Source organism: Toxotes jaculatrix, chromosome 16 (assembly GCF_017976425.1).
Source record: "Toxotes jaculatrix isolate fToxJac2 chromosome 16, fToxJac2.pri, whole genome shotgun sequence".
NCBI lineage: Eukaryota > Metazoa > Chordata > Actinopteri > Toxotidae > Toxotes > Toxotes jaculatrix.
Window position 1 is genome coordinate 6,632,563 of NC_054409.1, and position 10,909 is coordinate 6,643,471.

Below are 10,909 nucleotides of genomic sequence, written 5' to 3' on the forward strand. Positions count from 1 at the left end.
CATTTTAATTTGAAAACAAGGAAATGACCCACATAATTCCAGTTCTAAATTGTGTTATCAAACCAAAAAAAAAAAAAAAAGATTGGACTGGGGAGAGTTCAGGCAACGAATGTCTGCTTGGTTGACTTTCAGCTAATGAGAAAAAGTACTACTCGTTTGGGTGGAAAAGTTTTGAATGGCGGGGAGCAAACACCACAGTTTTTTATAGGCCACATTGCTGTGCTGGAGGAGGAGCTTCACAGAGACACTGATGCATGGACATGACACCTGTCCACAGCTAACGAACCCATGTTAGTTTGTTCTTTAGGGGGGAGGAACTATGCTGCTGCTCCATATATACAACAACAATAATGAAACAAAACCAAAAAACACCACGCCAACACCCGCTGAGAGAAACTGCTAAAATATCGGTCAAATAGCTTTATCCTTAGTTTTCTCTCTCTCTTTCTGTATGTAAAGCTTCTAGTCCAAAGAAATCCCCCACCCTCTTGACGCTCCCACATCCTACTGATCACGCCCAATGGAGGGGCGTGGCTTGTGGCTCAGGGGGTGGTGGCCATTTTCCATTCCCACTTGCAGTTCTGTCTGGATGTAACACAGGCTAAACCTGCCAAACCAAAAGTTAAAAAAAAAAACACAAAAAGAAAAAAAAAGACAAAAAAAGAGGGGAGGGGGGGATGTGAAACCAAAAACCGTCCCAAAGAGGTTTTCATTGCTTGCTTGTTTTTAAGTACTTAAAAATTATTTGCCAATACTTAAGTGTCAACTAATACTACCACTATGTTCCTTCCTAGGTTTTTGCAATATGTGATTTTTTTTTATTCACTGTAATTTATGTTTTCTTTTTAATTGTGAATTAATTTAAGCGAACAAATTTTGTTGCCAAATCTCCCTCTGAACCTTTTCCCTTGATGATGATTAGCTTTGCCAAAGTTTACATTGTATGTTCCCTTTTCTTTCTGTTCGATGATGTATTTATTTATGAGGTGTTTTAGAACACACTAGTTTTATACTTAATAATAATTTAATGTTATTTAATTAGATGTAATTGTTTTTTGATGAATATTTATGAGTATTTAAGAATATTAGTTGCATCAAAGATGCAGTGCTTATGCCAGGCCTGTTAATTTATTCTTAGTTAGCTTTACTTTAAAAAGCAAATAAAATGTGTTATGAATGTTTAGACTTAATGGCAGAACAATGTAGGAATGTCAGATTAGACTTGCGTACGTCTGAATGTCAACACTTGCTCTCACTCTTTAGCCAATCTAGTTTTTTTTTGTTTGTTTGGTTTTTTTTGTTTGTTTTTTTTTTTGTCCTGGTAATGATTTTTCTTTTTTGAAAATGAAAACAATCTCTTTACGACAAATAATAGCCTACTGAATGATGAGCACTGCATCGGCTTTTCTTTTCCTCCTTGTGATTTTTATGGCTAATTTATTTTCGTTGTTTTGTTTTTAATTTCTTTGCATCCTGCTGACCATTGTTGAACAAGCAATGAATTTCAGACTGATGTTCTAGTGACACTTGATCAGGTGAAGTAAGGGCCACACGCTGATATGAACTGACTCACCAAAGATAACTGGAATCCTTGAGAGGCCAATAAACTATGTGTGTTTACATCCACGCAGCTCATACTCTGGTTAAGGTCTTATTCATACTTTTACTGTACAAAATTACACACAGCATTCACATGTGTGAAAGCACCGTTTTCTGCCCCCAAAAGGATCGCTGCACGTAAAGCAAGCTCTCTTTGGTTTTATTAGTGAAGTATACAACTATTTGTTGCATTTCAGAATCAAACAGATTTTAGCTGCATGTGATGTCTCAAACATCTGCATAACTAAATTAAACAATATCAGAAATATACTTATAGCATCAATGGAAGGCTAAAGAGGACATTAGAGATGCCTCTAAGGGAACATGAGAGTCACTTAACACTACATTCATATTTTTGAGTTATTAAATTACAGTCTCTGTATTGTATTAACTATTGATTCTGGTCCAACTTTATACTGTTCATTGCAAAAGAAGCAAAACCTAGTATTTCTGTCAGGGTTCAAATGCATTTCTGCATATTTGTGTTCAAGGGTGTTAAGTTGCTCTCTAAATTTCTGGTGCACAACCAAGTTAGTTTTCTGTCTGCACCAGATAGCATCCGGTGCACACTTTGTACACTCCATATTTACCCAGTTGTGAAAAAACATTTCTTATGATCATTGAATAATTACACTGTGATCAAGAGAAAAAAAAAGTTTTGAGCTGAGCTTTAGAAGACAAACAGTCTTTAGTGTGATTCTGACTCCCACATCAAACCTGCTCATTTCCAGCTTTTTCAGAGATCCTCTGCATCAGGATAAGAGCTTAGACTGCGTGAATGCAAACACACTGACTTGTTTCACTCGTTAGGAAGGAAATCTAAGAAGTCCCTTAAAGCTAGCTGCTTCCAAGACTGACTTTGTGAGTGTGTAAAAAGAAAAAAAAAACTTTCTATTTCAATAGTGAGAACCAGAGAGGCTACCTCACTGACTTTCCATTTGTCCTTTTAATCGTGTTGATGAAACCAAAGAAACCAAAGATTTTTTTCATCAGTACGGTCTGCGCTCACCTCCATGCTTCTGTGCTTTCTGTTCTTAATGATGATGCTACACTTTCTCCTTTTTTCTCTTTTCCTCTGTCTCTTATTTTTCCCTCCTTGTCTCTTGGCCTTGCGTTGTCTTTTTCCTTAATATGTGTGAAGGCGGAAGAGGCAGGTGTCGCCTGGGGTCAGGTTGGATGCTGAATATCAGGGAGCACAGGCACACACGTACACATTAATCTGGAGTGTTTAATCAATAGTATGGACATTTGTCTTGAAATAATTAATTTGACTATGTCATTTTGGGCAACAAGTATTAAAGCAGAGTAAATTTTGATTTCAAATCAGAAATATGCCACACAACAAAAAAAATCCCAGAATAAAGAATCCTAAACTTAGATATAATTTTTAAAAAAAGCAGTAGTCAGCCTGAAAGATAATATATATCGCACAGTAGGCATATAGCAGGTAAATACATTTTTAAGTTAGGTCACTTACGATGATCAAATATAGGCCCGGTGATATCTGCTTTGTCCAGTTTTTTTTAACCACATCTCCATGGTGCATTAACAAAACTTCAGTTTGAAGGCCCTACTATGTTTCAAAGAAACAAAACAAAAACAAAAAATTCAAAAAGTTCTGAAATGTGAAAGCTGTGGATTCATGAAGACTTTAATGGTCCTGAACCAGAAAAAAAAAAAAAAAAAAAAGACCCAAGACAAACAAATAAACAAAAACTAGTCCTTCGAACAAGTATTGTGTGGAGGTCTTGGGCAAGAGGGTCAGTCTGTTGGTGTTCTACTCAGACATTCACATCCTGTTTTTTCATCAACACAAAGGTTTCCTTAGGCTATTTTTATTTCCAATAACATTGTACCTTATCTTGCAAAACGGTAATTAGACAGCTAGTTGTTACCAACTTTGCGTTGCATAGCAACCAGAATGATGCAGCTCTGAATGTGTCTGAGCAGCAGGAAACCACATAAACTCTTTATCTGTGAAGTGAAATTGAAAGAGAAACCATTAACATTAACGAGTCCTACCGGAAACAGCTTCTCTGTTGTCATACATTAAAACTTCAAAATGAGGCATCTCACATAACCAGACCTCCACCTCCAAAAACTCATGGAGGTCATGCACTTAGACACAACAGTGCTTTAAAATAAATGCTAACATCCACATTCTAACATACTTATAATGACAGTGCTAAATTGTTCATGTTTACCAGTTATTGTTAATTAGCTTTGTTTAAAATGCTAACATTTGCTAATTAAACACAAAGTACAGCTGAGGCTGAGACAAACTGGATCATAAACTGAAGAACTGGACAACTATAAAAGTTGACCTGATGATGGCGCTACACTGAGCGCAATTTAATCTCAAGAATGAGATGTTTTCCTGTAGGGGCGTTAAATGTCTACCAAAATCCAATCCAACCAATAGTTTCCCAAATGGGCCAAAGGGGTGGACTGAATGAGGGATGTCAGAGTGAACCAACTGACATACCTACAGCCAGAGCCTGAGCGCAACTACTACTACTCCACAACTTACTTGTGTCATCTTAAGGCTGAACCAAGACAGAAGAGATCTGAAGACACACACAGACACACACCCAAAAAAAATAATTTAACAGAGTATCCCAAAAGACCACAGTAGCCCTTAGCTGTTGTTTCAGCACAAAATATTCCCATTGCCCCAAAACACAGCTAACACTTCAAGTAAATGAATCTAAATTGTTGGGGAACACCTTGGTTCTGCTCTGTGGACCCTACAAGACCAAAACCACAAACTTGAGATAGATGATACTCAAATACTCCATGGACCTAATACCAATCACACACATTTTGAATTTGAGCAGGAGTAAAAAGGACTAGAAGTACAGACTTGGCAGAAGTTTTTATCAGCATGGACTTGGAAGGCTTAGGAGTCACATGCATATAAGCCCATGTTTTAAAGAATAAAGACTCATGACACTTAAAATGTAATTATGTAATCATCTTGATTCAGTTAATTAAACAGCAAAATTGTTTTTCCTCATCACAGCAGCAATATGCAAGTAGGATTAGGTGTCTGGGGTCTATATATTCAACTGTGCCATTTTGCTTCCCTTCTTATGAGCATCTGGCTTTAAAATCAACCAGGGAAGCTAAATTGCGGTGGAACAAATCTATGGCTCCTTAGACTTGAGGGTTTAGCCAGTTTTCAGACTTCTGCTGCCACACTTTGCTTTTCCAAAGCGGGCCGCTTTGAAAACAAAGACATAGATAGCGCTTTTGTTGCAAAGTATGAGATAACCTTGGATGAGTGCCTTGCTTGAACCAAAGCGAAGTCTAGACCTCTCTGTTTGTGCTGTACACTTTCTATTCCTGTGAAAAATAAATACCTCAGCGCTAGTGCCGCTGTCACTTGGCTCAAGCGCCTGAGTTTCCTCTCTGCTCTCTGGTGCTTTGCAATGCAATCAATGCGAAGAAATCCAGAGTGAATACCAAAGGCTTCCTATTCTGTTTGACTCTTCTCTTTTACTATCCCCTCTTTTTTCGTTCTCTCCTTTTTTCTGAGCTGTGTTTCCATGACAAAGACCTGGTTTTTCTACGCTCTGTGGCCCAGATCTAATCATCCTCTCACCGCTGTCTGAAGGAGAAACCAAGTCAAATTGGATTTTCCTTCTGCTTCTACACAGATCTGAGATGATGAGACTGCAGCTACACCGAGTGAAAAATGTAGAGAAACTGAGTTAAAAAAAAAAAGAAAGAAAGAAAGAAAAAGAAAAAGAAATGTTAAGATCTTGAACTTTCTTAAGAAATCAAAGCCTGCTCATCTGAGATCTTGAATGAATAATTTTCTGATCTGAGCTTTGGTGGAAATGCAGCTTGATCCTTTGCCGTCCTCGTTCTGTTTCTTCAAATGGTTGCAAAGCTTTAAATGGTGAAAAAACATGGAGACAAACTTGTGAGCGTTGTGCGCAGACCGTGCTCTCTTTACCGAACTGTTGCAGATATACCTCATAGACACTAGTGGTAGGATGATGTTATAATAGCGTATGTCATAAATTATTCACTTGCTCTTCTTCCTTTTTTTTGGTAACTGTAACTTAAAAATGAAACAAATGTGGGGAAAAAAGCTTTATACATTTTTAAGTTGTTTTTTTTGTAATAGTTAAAAAGGTGCGCTGCAACCAGAAATGCTTGTCTTCTTCTATGCTCTCTTTCTTGTTGATGTATTAATCTTTTCTCTCTGTCCCATCTGCTGAGGATTGAGGGAATGATTTATGATTTAAAATCTTTTTTTGTTTTTTTTTCTGGTCTCTGGTTGTTTTGAAGGGGTCACTGTCCCCTCGTGGATATTTTTGGGATTGGAAACATTGTTGGAATGATGCCAGGACTTACTTGTTTCAGCCCAGAATAATACCGGCTTCTTTGATCCATCGATTTCGTTTTAAATCCAGCCATGTTTCACTTGATTTTCATGCATCATTTCTTAAGCCTTTATTTTCGTGTCCTTCCTTTCCTGTGTTAAACTTGCTAGCATCACAGTTACATTGTCCATACAGCAGTGCTATAGCCCAGATTTTATGCATGAGTATATTTACGATTAGCTAGCCGTGTAATGCATTGTGATTCTTATTATTAACCTTATTATTAGCACCTTCTCATTTCATTTCACATACTGTATGCAGAACTTTGCGTTGCATCTCACATTAGTATGACCTTTGACCTGCTGATTTAAAACCCACTAACTTAATACCGTTAAAATCTGTTTAGAGGAAAGCATCAGCGTCTCAATGAGAAGGGATCACAACGTTTTCCACTGAGCTACAGTTAGCTACGAAATTTGTCAGCGAATTTGGACGTCAGGCGTTCGTCTGACAGTAACAGTTAAATGCAATGTGGTGCACGGGATGGGTTTGGTTTCTTCGACAGGAGCACAACTGCTGCAGCTTGGCTGAGCTCTGTGGTACTTAAGTTTCACCTGTATAAACCTTCTCCCAAACCTGAAAATCCCAAGCAGAAATGTTTTGAGGGATTTTAATCGTTTATGGTTATACATCTGACATTTTCCGGCGGCGTAGTAAAATATTGTGATTGATTTTAAACTGATTGTTCAAACAAAAACTACATAAAGTCCTTAAGCTTAATTAAAGGAACCTTAGGTCAGTGAGAGTAGTTGTTTGCAGGTAGATTTCAGTCTAAATTGGACAGATGAATTACAATCTATGGGTTTGATCATTTTTATACTCAGAAGTAGAACATTTTAGCCACTAGGGGGCATAAAGTGTCATTTAGTGCAGTGCTCTGAAATCAGAGCTGAAATAATCAAGGAAATTTGCTCAAACCTCATATTTGAACAACACAATAAGAGTGAGAGAACAAATGGGCTACTGAACAAAACAATAGCAAAGACAGAATAATAAAAAGATGCTTTTCTTATCGGGATTTAAGCTTATCAACATTTTGATGGACAAGCTTAGCAGAGAAAAATCCCAATTAACCCACTAAGTGTATGAGCTCACGTTGTGAAAATGATGCTATAGTTACTTCAGTGCTCAAGATAAACAAGTGTGACCCATAGAGTGACCACAGACCAAAAGAAATCCCTCAGTATTTTGTGTTTGTATTAAAGTTCATGCAGTGTTAAAGGAAAACAAAGCACTTGTCCTACTTGTCTTCCATCCGTGATCAGCTTCTGAGCATCAAACAGCATCTGCATTGTAGTAAAGATCCCAACAACAAATGAACAAAGCTTCTCCAGAATTAACCTAACCTTTTTTTTTTTTTTGTAACATGAAATATAAATAAGTTTGGGTTTTTTGCATGGTGATCAAGAATAGATGCAAAACTTTCTGAAGAACTGTGGCACAAACAATGCGTTACATGCTGCAACATTTCAAAATCGCTAATGGTAAAGTTCTTTTATGGTTGTTTCAAAGAGCTTCCCGTTGTCAGATTATCATATCCTAATGTCAGATAATCCACAGGGCTGCAGATGAAAAGGATCTGATCTGAATGATGTCACAGTCTTGCATAAATATGCTCAAATACAGAAACCCTGAAGTCCTGTAAAAGAATTTTTGTTTTTTACTTATACACACACAGGACAAAAATTTGCACAAACAAAATAACTTTTGCAAAAAGTTTGTTTGCAAAACAAGTCAAAACTATATCGTCTTTCAAGACTTTAGGGGCTGATTAAATCAACATATGCATTTAACTGCATTTTCATGTAGACTTAGAAATAGGACAAAAACTGTTTCTATTCGAACATCAGCAACAGATAGGGGTCAAAGGTCAAAGAGGCAGATTCATGATGTCAGTTTTTGAACAAAATCACAATCAGTCCACTTTTCTGTTCACTGCGGGCATTTAAAGGATACACAGCAGGCTACTCCTGAGCTAAACATGTCAAAGCTAATCGAAGCATTTTTTCCCCACAACACAAAGTTTGACCAAATAATTCAATCAAAATCACACACTCTCCCACCAAAACCTCACCTCATCAAAACAATTATTTCCTGTCTGTTTACTGTTTTTGTTTTTTTTTGTTTTTTTTTGTTTTTTACCATTTTCTTTCATAGTTGTCATACAATAATCGAAAAATCAAATTATGCATTTCCTTTTTTTTTTTTTTTTTTACATTTGGTTGGAACAGAAAAAGAGAAGTGACTGAAAACTTGTGGTGTGGAATAAAACAATGATCAAACATGAAGGAGATATTTGGAGAATTAATGTTGTTCCACTCTATGTATAAAAGAAGAAAAAAAAATCAATAAAGAAATCACAATGGTCTTATCCATGTACAGCTGATCCTCCTGTTATGTTTTCTTTACTCAAAATACACTGGTGGGAAACACAACTGCAGGACTGCAGATACTTCTGCTGACATTTTCTTTGGGATTTTAATGGATTTTTGTGGAGAGTAAATGGTACAAAATTTCCCCCTGAAATGTAGTGTAATGAATGAATGAAGTTTTATTGTAAAAACTCATACAGTAACATTGAATTGTAGACCCTAGCCAATCTGCTTGTAGGTCTAGATTATGTATTTTTAATAATTTCCTTGTAATTTACACAAAAGAAAAAAAAACTTGTACTTATTGTGCTACAGTTTGACCCTGATAGGTCACCTCGTCTGTTCTTTTCTGTCTGAGCACTTTTTGTATAAATCTTCGATGTTGTTTTTTCCTCGTACGAGTCATCGCACTAGCCTTTACAGTTTTTACACTAGGGCCCACGTTGGTGGCTGCCGTGTTCATTTACCACCACAAGGGGTGACATGTCTGTTTATTCTTGGCCTTTCCTTGTTTTCCTCAATTCACTGCTGCAAACTAATTTCCCTACAGAGATGTTTAAAGTTTCATCTGATCCAATATTTTTCTTTTGTAAGTCACTCCAGCCTTTTCCTGTCACCTGCTGATTTTCTCTCTCATCTTTTTAGCCCTTCCATCCATCAATCCATTTATTTTTTTTCTGTCTTTAATTATTCTATCGTTTTCTGTCTCTTTCTAATCTCTTGTTCATTCCTCTCCTCTCTCTGTCACTCTTCTCTCAACTCTGCTTTCCCTCTGTGTAATCATCCCAGCATCCATCTCCTCTCATCAATCCACCTCGTCACCATCTTCCCTTTAAACTCCCCCTCCTCCTCCTTTCCCCTTTTAATCACTCCATCCTATCCTTCTACTCCTCTTCCTCCCTCTGTTGCCAGGGAAACAGTGGCCCATTCCAGCTGGACAGCTGTTAATCTGGTAACACTGTTTTTCTATTACCTGTGGGTCAGATGACTGATAGGGAGGACAAAGCGTGGGAAACCAAAGCATTACTGATTTTAAATGATTATAAAGTGTTGGTCTTCATTAACAAAAGTGACAGAGCAGCCTGCAGAGAAGATGTCTGGATATCTGACTTTTATTCCATTTTATGCATAATTTCATTTCATCCCATCATCTTTCTCTCCTCTATCCAAATTTTTGCTTTGTTTTATACTTTGTTTCCTTTTGTCCCCTCCTCTCTGTTGGCCCCCTCCCTTCCTTTGTCTCCATCCTTCCTTCTCTTTCCTCCTTTCATCCTTCCCAGTTTGCCTGTTGCTTTCCTCAATCTACCTTTCCCTCTCTCTTTACTGTCCTGTTATCTTTTGTTCTTCTTTCCTACTCTTCTCCAAAATTTTTTTCTAATTTCTCTTTTACTTTTTTCCTCACTCTCTCTTTCTCTGTAGAAATCAATGGTCGTTCTCTAAATAGGAGGTCACGGGGGTTGCTGGCGCTCGCGTCCCAGCTTTTCAATTACTAGCAGCCTGCAGTCACCACAACACACACACACACCTTTCATCCTGAACAACCCTCCCCCCACCCCAGAGCTGCTGGGCCAACAGGAAAAAAAAGAGTAAAAAAAAAAAAAAAAGATTTCAAAATTAAAGGAGAATGAGTTTGGTGTTGAAAAGACAGAAAAAAGAGAAAGAAATCAAAGTGAAAAGCAGTGGAGAGAAAACAGAGAAAGAAGAAAGCAAGAAAGATTAAATGAGGGGAATCACAACCAGGAATAGAGAAGATCGAAGAGGTAGGAGCTCAGGTAGAGGAAGAAAGGAGAAAAGAAAGGAGGCGAAAGGAAAGAAACAGCAGAAGACTTTCTCAGTGTGTTTCTGTCCTTCCACATGACTTCAGCATGATGGCTCAGGTTATGAACCATCCTCCACAAATGTTAAGAGTATTGGTTCTACAGTGGCGATTTCTTCGGTTGTGGTGAAAAATAATCGTTTAGACTTCGAACATGTGGTTCTTTAAAAAAAGAGAGAGAATAATTGAACATTTGACAACTTGGCGGTTTTGGAGACGTGGGAGTTGTCTGTGTGAGAGATTGAACCTCTGAGTATGAATGATGTGCCAATTTCTTCAGTTTTTTCGTGTTATCACTACATATTTTTTTTTGCCTTTTTGTGTGTCATTTCACACCTTGACATTTCTCTGCTGGCTAACCCCTAACCCTGACCAAGATGGTGTCAAATGCCATGCGGGATCATGTGACGTTAAATGACATAGGAAAAGCTTAAAAATGACACGTGACATTGACGTGGTGTTTAAACGCAATCCCATGAGATTCACCTGCGTTGGAAATGCTCAGAGCCAAATACACAGTCACTGTACTCTGATGAGTCAATACAGTGTTGGTCCTCCACGTCCCACCGAGACAGCTCTGACCCGGAGAGAGGTGAGGGAAAAAAGGACAGAAGGGAAGAGAATAAAAGAGGAGAGGATACAAGATGGGGCGAGGGGAAATGAGGAGAGGAGACAAGGAGATAAAAAAAAGAGGATAGGTAAGAGAAGATAGAATATCTCAGGAAGAA